This window comes from Triticum dicoccoides, chromosome 3A (genome assembly GCF_002162155.2).
Source record: "Triticum dicoccoides isolate Atlit2015 ecotype Zavitan chromosome 3A, WEW_v2.0, whole genome shotgun sequence".
In the NCBI taxonomy this organism is placed as follows: domain Eukaryota; kingdom Viridiplantae; phylum Streptophyta; class Magnoliopsida; order Poales; family Poaceae; genus Triticum; species Triticum dicoccoides.
The window spans coordinates 728,167,253-728,178,083 of NC_041384.1; the positions used below are offsets into that span (position 1 = coordinate 728,167,253).

At 47.9% G+C, this 10,831-nt stretch overlaps 1 pseudogene; it reads right to left on the reverse strand.

Moving 5' to 3' along the window:
* Positions 1-7,924: 7,924 nt before the first annotated feature.
* LOC119273146 lies at positions 7,925-10,795 on the reverse strand (annotated as a pseudogene).
* Positions 10,796-10,831: the final 36 nt, after the last annotated feature.

The following is a 10,831-nucleotide window of genomic DNA, read 5'->3' on the forward strand; positions in this document are numbered from 1 at the left end:
TGGGACACCCCTCCAACTCAGCATATTGTCCACACAAGCACGCCACATCAGCTCGACAGGTGGGCCTAACTTGTCAGTTTCGATGTTTTCTCGGCCAAATCTGAGCATCAGTGCTCCGCGTCACAGATTAGGCACAATTTTGATGGTTTTTTATGCCTTGGCACAAATCTGGTACTAAGTTGTTACCCTAGCCTCAAGTGTGATGGTTTTGGGTAAATAACTCGTTGTTTCACTACGTAAATTTACAATGTTGTGTTCAGAAACCCAACTGCCGGGTGGAAGCACAACATTATGCTGCTTGCTGGTTGATATGATTTATTTGTGGCGACTGCCAGGCCAGCTCACTGACCTTTCGAAGTTATATTTTTCACTGAACACATGTCTCTCCTTGGCAGAGGGCAGATGCAGTAGTGCCACATTGCAAATACGCCGGTCTACGCCTTTGCTCTGCAGCGCTGTAACCACAAGGGCATCTGCTCTTCATGCTCAGGCGACCAGATAAGGAAAAGGTGGGCTCTTGTTGACGTTGAACTGAAGATAAGTCTCACTTGAAACTACTTTGGAAGATCATGCGGCACTAGGCCACAGCAATGCTTTGCTTTTCATTTGAGCGCACTTGGAGGCTTGTCAGACTTTTGTTCTGTTATTATAACAGATCGTGGCATGTCTCTTGAATATCCTATGGATAGTTCCGCTCTTTCCAATCGAAAGGGTAAGTTCTAATCTTCACCACCGATTTATGTAAGGTAAACGATTCTCACTTGCCGGCAGTGTCGTAGGTTCTCCTGTAGAGTAAGAGACGGAAACCTAACTTCAGATGTTGAGTACTCCCTCTTTTTCGGTTTATAGGATTTATCTCAAAATTTTAGTTTTTCCATTTTATAAGGCTCAATTTGGTTGTTTCCCATCACATGTTCAGACTTCAAGGTGCATTAAATCATTGCATGCAAGTATTAAGAGAAAACCGACCAATGCATACACTTTATGCATGCATGCATTGCAATTAATGCATTCGTAAACATAATTTTTTTAGGAAAACAAAAGCATTAATTGGGTGCTTTTGCAAACTACAAAAAATATTACACCACTCATCATCTACCTTAGTTGGTGAGATTTTTGAATTGAATCTTATAAACCGGAAAGGAGGGAGTATCGTGATTATTAGGAAAGCTAGGATAGCGTAGGATATTATTTTACCTTGCCTTGTACTTCAAAATGATCATGTACTCTTATATATATGCCCACGAGGCTCAAGCAATACATGAACAATTTCATCAAACCTTTCTCTCCTTTCTAACATGGTATCAGTTTCCGGGTTCTAAACCCTAGCCGCCACTGCTTCCGCAACCGTGCCGCCCTCGGGGTGGTCGGCCTCCATGACCGCCGCCGGGGGCCGTGCCGCCTGTACCGCCCGTACCTAGGGTTCGTCCGCCAGTCGTGTTGACCGGCTGCCCTAGAGAGTCTTTTTCCCGAGCCCTTGCCTCGGGTTTTTTCGCTCTCTCGTCGGTAGTTTTGATTGTCGTTTTTCTTTTTGTTTTTTTGATCTATGCTTGATCGGTTTGCGTCGCCCGCCGCCGCCGTCGACAAGCATGCGGCTCCACTCCGACATCGGCGCGACCGGCCGGCCTCTTCACCGACCCAGCGGCCCCGCGCGACAGGCAGCCCCTAACGACCATCGTTCGTGCGTCTGCTCGCCCGTCGCCCCGACCCGGCGGCCTCGCGCGACAGGCGGCCCCTCACGGTCGTCGTCCGCGCGTCGGCCCGCTCGTCGACCTACACAAGCCGTCACCGCCCTGTCCCCGAGTTCAGGGCGCCCCTCCATCGATCGAGCAACGGGCTGCCGCTGCGTCGCCCCATCGGGCCGCATCGCCGCCGCCCCGTGGTTCTCCCCGTGGCCGCACCGATCCGCGCCGCCGCTGCGTCGCCCCTTGAGGCCGTAGTGTCGCGGCACGTGGTCCCCTGCAGCCGCCCTGAGGTTGTTTCCGTGTGTTTGACACAAGAAATAATAAAAATAACATGGGTTATTGCATTATTATCTCTCTACGCTCCAAGGGGAAAATAAACGTTGCGGACGTGCCAGTGTACTAAGTACACAAAAAATATAGGGAAACATGCACTTTATTAATCTCTCACTGGAGAAACAAAAATACAAGATCCCTTTACATATGCGCTCCGTGGCCTACTAGTGCGGCCAGCCTGACTGTAGCGATTGCGGTCTCTTGGTTCCCGGGGCCTCGGAAGGCTCCCGGTTAATTACTCCCGCAGGTTACTCTGCGAGACACCTCCGATTAAGCCGTGTGGTCGTCTTCGTCGTCTTTGCCTTGCGCTCTCCATGCGAGACAAGGTGCTCCGGTAAGTGAACACCTTGTCCGCTAGGTCCCTTGCTCCAAGGGACCAATCCTCCTCCAGCACCGTGCTCTGAGCAATGCGGGAGGTAATCTGTTGGTGGAGTAGTTGTACCTTGCGATACTTCCTCCTGTAGTTCCGAAGAGGATGCGGGCTTTCCGACAAACGCGAGTTCGCCATGAGCTTCCGCAGGTTCTGGGAGATGGCCTCCAAACCCTCGAGCAACTCGACCTCGGTGCGTCATGGAGTTGGTCGTGAAGGCTCAGGGTGCGGAAATGGGGTAGGGGCGTGATGGGACACCGCTCCTTCCTGTCCGTTGGCGGCCTTAGCGCGAAGGCGTTGAGAAGTCTCCATGTCTCCTTTCATATCCGCCCTTCTTGACTCCTTCAACGGGGCACGTGCCTCGAGCATTAGCTCGCGACGCTCCTTCTTCGCCTTGGCGGCCTCCCGCCTTTGCGCCTTTTTTTTACTGCACAGTTTGAAACTGCACGAGATCTTCGGCTTGGTAGATGTAGACCCTGGTGCCATGCTCGAAGAAGACCATAGGCGACAATGATCCACACTAGATCATCGCGGCTCCGATTTACTGCTGTGGGAGAGTTCACCTGCAAGAAAGAGGCTTACTGGCGAAGATCCTTGCAGCATGATGTGCACATTGGAGATTGGCGAAGAAGATTTTGACGACCACATCGAAGCAAAGATCGGAGGAGAACCACGTCCCACTGGGCGTGCCAATTTGTTTGACACGAGAAATAATAAAAATAACGTGGGTTAGTGCATTATTATCTCTCTATGCTCGAGGGGGAAATAAACGTTGCAGGCGTGCCAGTGTACTAAGTACACAAATAAATATAAGGAAACATGCACTTTATTAATCTCTCACTGAAGAAACAAAAATACAAGATCCCTTTACATATGCACTCCGTGGCCTACTAGTGCGGCCAGCCTGACTGTAGCGATTGCGGTCTCTTGGTTCCCAGGGCCTCGGAAGGCTCCCGTTTAATTACTCCCGCGGGTTACTCCGCGAGACACCTCCGATTAAGCCGTGTGGTCGTCTTCGTCGTCTTCGCCGTGCGCTCTCCATGCATGATGATGGTAGTGTATGGGCAGCGGCAGAACCCGTGTCCTCTTCGGTACACATGCCGCTCAAAACGTGGCTTTGTGCTAGCCACGTCCGCCCTTGCCGTCACGCCTCGTCGGTCTTGGCAGCGATGATGTAGTTGGGGTTGAAGTTGCATGGGTCCTGCTCGGCATGGCCGATGTGGTTGGCACCTCGTCTCGGCTAGACGCCGAGTATTCGGCGGTCCGTCCAGACAAAGGGCACTGCCTCACAGGGCCGTGGAAAGGTGATGTTGTAGAGTCTGCGTCGCCATGGGCTGGTGCTACATCAAAGGGTAACATGTACACCGATGACACCATGGACCTGTGTGCCAATGGCCTATCCGCCGAGATGGATGCGCCTCACTTGATTGGACGCCAAGTCTATGGCAGTTCGCTTTATTAGGGGCACCGCCGGGCGAACTCTTGGATATAGATGATCATAGTGGTTGCGTCGCCTTGTATCAGCTGGACGCCGTCTTGATTGTTCTGCTAGGACAAGGGCGTCGGCTCACAGGGTTGACGAACGGTGGCGTCGTAGAGGTCGCGTCGCCTTGGCAGGTGCTACATCAAAGGGTGACCTGTATGTCGGGTATGCCATGGAGCTGTGCACTGAGACCTATATGCCGAGGACCTGTCCGCCATGGTCGCTGCCTCTTCTCGGTTAAACGCCGTATTCGGTGGTTTGGCGAGACAAGTATCCCACCGAGACCTATACGCCAAGGACCTGTTCGCCATGGTGGGTGCGTCTTCAAAGGTGGGACTGGTCTCGGGCTGCATCGTCGTGAGCACCGGTTTCGCCACGTCGTCTCCTCCGGGAAGCAATACATCCGACATGTGCACCGTGATCAGAAAGCCATGGACTTGTGCACCGGAGAGACATGTTTGCCATTGACTTGACTCGGGAACATAGCCCACATTGTTTTTTTTCTTCTTCTTCTTTATTTCCTTGTGTCCAATACAGTGCATATACTTTTTTTTAACACAGTCAATACAGTGCATACACTGACGGCCTTTAGAAGTTACATGTTGCGGGTATTCGGCCACATAAATACGCATGCTTGCCTGCCCGTGCGAGTATTCTGATAGAAATACATACGTACATACCGGCCACCACGTTACTTGCATGAAACGAGCCTATATGCACTCTGGGACTTATAATGCATGCATATTCCATGTGAGGCAAAGCTAATTGGCTTAGTTTGCATGAAGAAGTTGGTAGCACGTATGAGCACATCACTAGTAAATATGCCCGTGCGTTGCAACGGGAGACAAAAAATTATGGCTAATCAAATAAGTCTGACTCAATATCCTGATATATGAGCGTACTCTATTAACACAGTGGCTCACCATATTGCCATTTATTTATTTTCTCACCCTAGCCGATGATGGTCGCGATGTCCACGAGATCACAATGCATTCGACGCGGTAAATCACAAGGCTATGAGTTTGCCAGTGTATGTCACACTTGTCATTATGTTGCGCAAGGGAACGTTTAAAACTTTATAAGCAAATCTCATTGACCACGAACTACTCCCAACGCTAAGACATATAAAGACTTCCGAAAAACTAATCAAATCCTAGACATAAAATACTTTTGAATCGGTGAAGAATTTTACGAATTGACAATTTTTTTTTGAATTTTTTTATTTTCTCAACAAAATCATGAACATTAGTTTGTTTAAAAAAAAATTAATGTATGAACCGGTTTTGAATTCATTAACATTTTTTCACTCAACAAACATTTTTTGAATATATGAACTTTTTAAAAAAATTGGGGAACAAAATTTAAAAAACAAAAATTTATTTTTATTTTTGTGAACTTTTTATAAAATGTCATGGACAGTTTTTTTAAGTTCCCCAAATATGTTTTAAATACACAATCATTTTTTCAAAATCATGAACATGATTTTAATTCCCGACAATTTTTTCCAAATTGTGATTTTTTTTTGTAATTGTACAAACAGTTTTGCAAAACCACCAACATTTTTTGAATCTGCAAAAAAATTATGTTTTTCTAAACATCTTTTAATTCACATATATTTTGTAATTTCTCAAACATTTTTTTAAAACTCGCAACTTTTAGAATATTAAAATCCCGAATTAATTTAAAGAAGAAAGAAAACAGAATGAGAAAAGAAAAGACAAAAAAAGTAAAATAAAAAAAACAGGGGAGTACAGCCCAGCACATGGGCCGGCCCATGAATGCATTCATTGATAGGACATGCGCGAGAAAAAATTATGTTTTTCTAAACATCTTTTAATTCACATATATTTTGTAATTTCTCAAACATTTTTTCAAAACTCGCAACTTTTAGAATATTAAAATCCCGAATTAATTTAAAGAAGAAAGAAAACAGAATGAGAAAAGAAAAGACAAAAAAAGTAAAATAAAAAAAACAGGGGAGTACAGCCCAGCACATGGGCCGACCCATGAATGCATTCATTGATAGGACATGCGCGAGAAAAGAATGGTAGAAATTGCAGAGGCTGGGGATCGAACCCTGGTCTCATCGCTAGAGGAGACCTCGACCTACCACTTTGCTACGGACCGCATTTGTGATTTCTGCTCGTCGTGCCGCTCTAAAACAACGAAAAGGCGGCGATTTTTGGTCAAAAAAGTTGAAACGTTTTCCCACTTACGGGTGGCATTGATGGGTAATTTTTACTAACTTGGAGGGTAATTTTAATGACGGACGACCAGAAACGATAGCCGCTTTATTTGGTAAAGATACACAAGCTTCAGGTCCAATCGTGCACATATTTAACCTGTCCTTAAAAGTGAACATAGATCAAATAAAAGAATTAATTGGGTTTCATAAAAAAAACTCATCGAACACCGTGGTCGCACCACAGCCCGCGGTCAACTGCCGCACCGAGGTCATCCGATCCAGGCCATCCCCGAGGCTGCACCGACCCCCACGCTGCCGCTGCGTCGCCTCGTCGGGCCATAGCGAGCGGGGCACGCGATCCCTGCAACCGCCCTGAGGTCTTCCCCGCCGTTGCCCTGACCAGCATGCCGCCGTTGTGTCTCCCCTTCGGGTTGTAACGCTGCGGCACGCGGTCCATCGCCGTCCACGCGCGTTGACTTCCACGTGATATGCGCCGCGCCGCCTCCCTTGGCGCGGGAACGTCACCGTCCGCGCCGGTCTTCGTCACGTTGTCGGGTTCATTTTCGCCTACTTCGAGCACCGCCGCCGCGCTCCTTCTCTAGCCGCCGCCGCCGCCGCCTCCTTAGGCCGTCGCAGCCGCTGCTCTTCTTCCGCGGCTCCATGGTGACTACCTCGACACCGGCGACCCTCGACTCGACACCGACCACGGCGTTCTTCGCACGGCTACCTCGACTACGGCTACACCACCTACACTCTCGACTACCTCGACAAACGGCGCAAAGGGCTACCGCCTTGCTTGAGCAACCTCGTCGGTTTCCACTCCAGCCACGACTCCGCGATGCATCGACCGTTACGGCTGTGGGGGGTGTCCGTCGGCTTCCCTTCGGATTCTTCTCCAGTCTCACCGTCTACGTCGCTACCGTTATGACTGTGGGGGGATGTTGAGTAGCATGATTATTAGGAAAGCTAGGATAGCGTAGGATATTATTCTATCTTGCCTTGTACTCCAAGATGATCATGTACTCCTATATATATACCCACGAGGCTCAAGCAATACATGAACTATTTCATCAAACCTCTCTCTCCCTTCTAACATCGGAGAATAAAGAGATGCACCACTGGCACGTCAACCAGGTTTTAGTGCACCCAGTGTTAGTATATACTCACCACAGGACACAAAGTCACAAACTATCTACGTTGTTGAGTTGAGAGCTGCATGGATCGATACCCTTTAGGATATATTTTTTTGCTAGGGAAATATAACCCTGGGCACCAAGCCAGCTGTGGAGATTTCCCTGGCTACATGGGCTCCCTCCAACCGCAGAGGAGATGTCTTCCCACTTCCCAGCCCTTGGCACCCAAATGTCAACAATGGAAGGGAAGGAAATCCCTCACATGTATAACAGAAATCAGATATATCTGTAGCGTGCATATATGTATAGCTAGCAGCTAACTTGAAATGCTTACAGCTGAAAGAGAAAGAGATCTAGAATGAGAAGGAGCGAATGCTGGTGATATGAAAAGAGCTATCGCTAGCTCACGGAGTGAATTCACGACAGCACGCCACACTTATCATATATAGTGAATTCACAACAACACGCCACACTTATCATATATATGGAACCTAGCGGGTCCAAAGGAAACCACACGTACAAATCCAACTGAGGAGCATAGACACAACCATATGCTCAATCCCACACTCAACTCAGAATAAGTAATCACACACGCAGACCCACACCCAGACACAATTGAAGAATAAATAATCACACATCCAGACACAAGTCACACAACCAGGGTAAGTATTAACTACACAAGTCTGTCCGCAAGCACACACAAATGCATGAAACCACACAAACAGAAATAAATCTTTACCACGGAACAGGAATGGGACTTGCATCGGCGGCAGCAGTAGCAGCATCGCCCTTTAACTTATGTGTAAGGATAGGATTGTTTGGATTTTTGCACATTGCTGGTTTGATGCTATCCATGTTGAAGCTGCCAGTGAGCACTATCTGTCTCAGGCTTGGGAGTTTGTCAATCCCGTACATGTCTGCCTTGCTACTGGAAGTGGAAGTCCAAACAATCCTCTCAAGCTTGGGAGCTGCAGCTGGATCAAAATTGATTTTGGTGATGTCTGAGCCATCAATGACAAGAAGCTCGAGTTGTCCGAATCTTTTCTCCTTAAAATTAAGCTTGTTGTCTTTGTATGAGTCATAGCGCAGCACAACAGTGTGCAACCGCAAAAGCTTACCCAGGACTAGTTCTATATCATCAGCCTTCAGGGAGGTACGGCATAGAACTATCTTGGAAAGTCGATGAAGCTTTTTAATCCAAGTAGGTAGCCTTGCTATCTTGCCATCGATATTAAGGCTTTGAAGGGACCTGGGGTGTGAGATATCTTGATCTTTTGTATCCAAGTCAACATCAGCCTCTGCTACTTCAATATGGACCGACAACGAGGATAGGTATTAATCTAGCTTCCCGGTTACTCGAAGCAAGTGGGTGATAACATCAGGGTTGTTGCAAGGGACAATTACTCCCAACTTCCTCAACTGCTGCAGCTGACCAACAGCATCCAACTCTTTCACATCAGAGACTTCAACATGGGATAGTACTTGTATGTTTGTCATGCTCCTAATTCCATGAGGCATTTGAAGATTGCAAAATGATTCATTAGATCCAGTGGCACTAGCTGCTTGATCCATGAGGTGTTTGTGACCAGCAAGCAGATGCACTAGCTTCTGGAGCACGACATTCACAGGGAATGATTTTATCTTGGTTCCCCTCATGTCAAATGTCTCCAAGTGCTGGAGCATGCCGATTTCCTTGGGCAGCTCCTTAACATCTGTGTTCCTTAGACTTAGATACTTGAGCTGAAATATCTTGTTGCACATGTTCTTCAGTTTCTGCTTGTCTAGTCCATGACAACCTTCTAGGTCTAGAACCTTGATCAGTCCCAGTTGAGAAGATGCAGGCAGTGAGTTCAGAAACATTACTATGTCAGGCAAGGGGTCTTTAGAATTTTTTTCTTGCGTTGGAGTGGTACGCCTGGGTATTCGCCGACACATGTTGAAATGTGTGGCCTGTTGCTGATTGGAGAGTTGTTGAAGTTGCATTCTATTGCGAATGGAAAGGCGGGGAGCCAAGTCAGCAGGTAGCAGATCTGTGTTCCCAACATAGTCCTCACAGGACATATTGGTAATGAAGGATAAGACATGAGGATGTACCCTACAAGTCTTGGCTTTGCCTGTTGGGCTGATACCACCGAGAAGAACAAGGCCTCGATCAACCAGCGCATTGAAGCCACGCTCGGCTTCATCCAATGCATGCCGTGTGGTGATGAGGTTTTCAGCAGCCCATCGCCTTAATAAGCTTGCCCTCCTAATATTGGAATAATGGGGGCCATGGAACATGGATAGGTAATGCAAGCAGCTCTTGTACTGACTGGGCAGGTCGTCGTAGCAGAACCTTATGATTTCCCTGGCATTACTCACTGTGTTGAAATCTTGTAATCGATGCTGCAACGCCACCAATTCATTGTTGCTTCTGCGAGGATTAGCATACAGAGCATGGAGAAACAACCCTGTGGAAAAGGAATCCCAACGACATTTCTCCAGTATTCTTTTAACATTGCTCTTCAACTCTTCACTTTCGTGGCCACCGACCAGCAATTCATTGGCTTTCTTGCTTAGAGCTTCAATATGTGAATAGAAGTGCACTTTATAGCGCGAGGCACTGAGCAAGAACAACCAGCTGGCTAAATACCACCCGTGAAATTGAACTGACTGTTGTATCACTGGAGTAACAATGACTGTGCTATTATCATCATATTGTCCACGCCGTGGTAGAGCAGACGCTATGTCTTCCCATGGTGCCACATCCTCATGATCAGCCAGAACAATCAAGAACTTTTTGCCTTGTAGCAGCCTACGAATCTTTCGCTGCAATCTCTCATCACTCCATGTGCTCGTCTCCGTCTTGAGAGGCTCGACATGGAGGTCAACCTCTTGATCGTCACCAGATGAGGGATGTAGCAATTGTTGCAGTAAGAGCTGGAGCCTCTCCTTGCGCCCTGAATAGCGCCTGGCGTTGATCCAAGCCACACAGTCGTAATTCTTGGCTTCAAGTGAGATGTCATGCACCCTCCTCGCAATCTTAGTCGCGGGGCGGTATGCGTGCGGCTCCTCCTCGTCTTCTGGGTAGGGGACATCAACCGGTGGTGTTACAATTGCAAGGAGTCTAGGCCGTCGTCCATCTTTGGACAAGCGGCCGTCTGAAACGATATCTTTTAACCAGGCAATCTCGGACTCAATCCCGGATTCATTCCTTCTGATGTAGTCAATGACTGCGGCGGGTGCGTGATTTTTGATAGAGGCGCTAATGGTGGCGGCGGCGGCGGTGGCACCGACAACATCTAGGAACTTTTGCACCCATGCATTGCCCAGTATTAGCTTTACGGCAGCTTGCAAGAAGGCATTGCCCAGCACTAGTTCTTTGACAATGAAATTGTTGAATACCTTCCCCAGCCAAGTTTTGAGCTGCCTTGAGTAGTGCTTCTCCGCGTGGATTATGTCCCACGGGGTTTTTGCCTTCTTAAAATGCTCGTCGACGGTTGTTGGTTCTGGCTTTATTTCTTTCTCTCTGTCTTCCTCAAGGGAATCGCCATCTTCTTCTGAGTTTGCTTTTCGGCCAAGTCCTAGCAGCTGAACGATCCACGAGATGACCACACTGAACTCCATGTACCCGATGTCACTGCTTCGTCTGCTAAGGCAGGC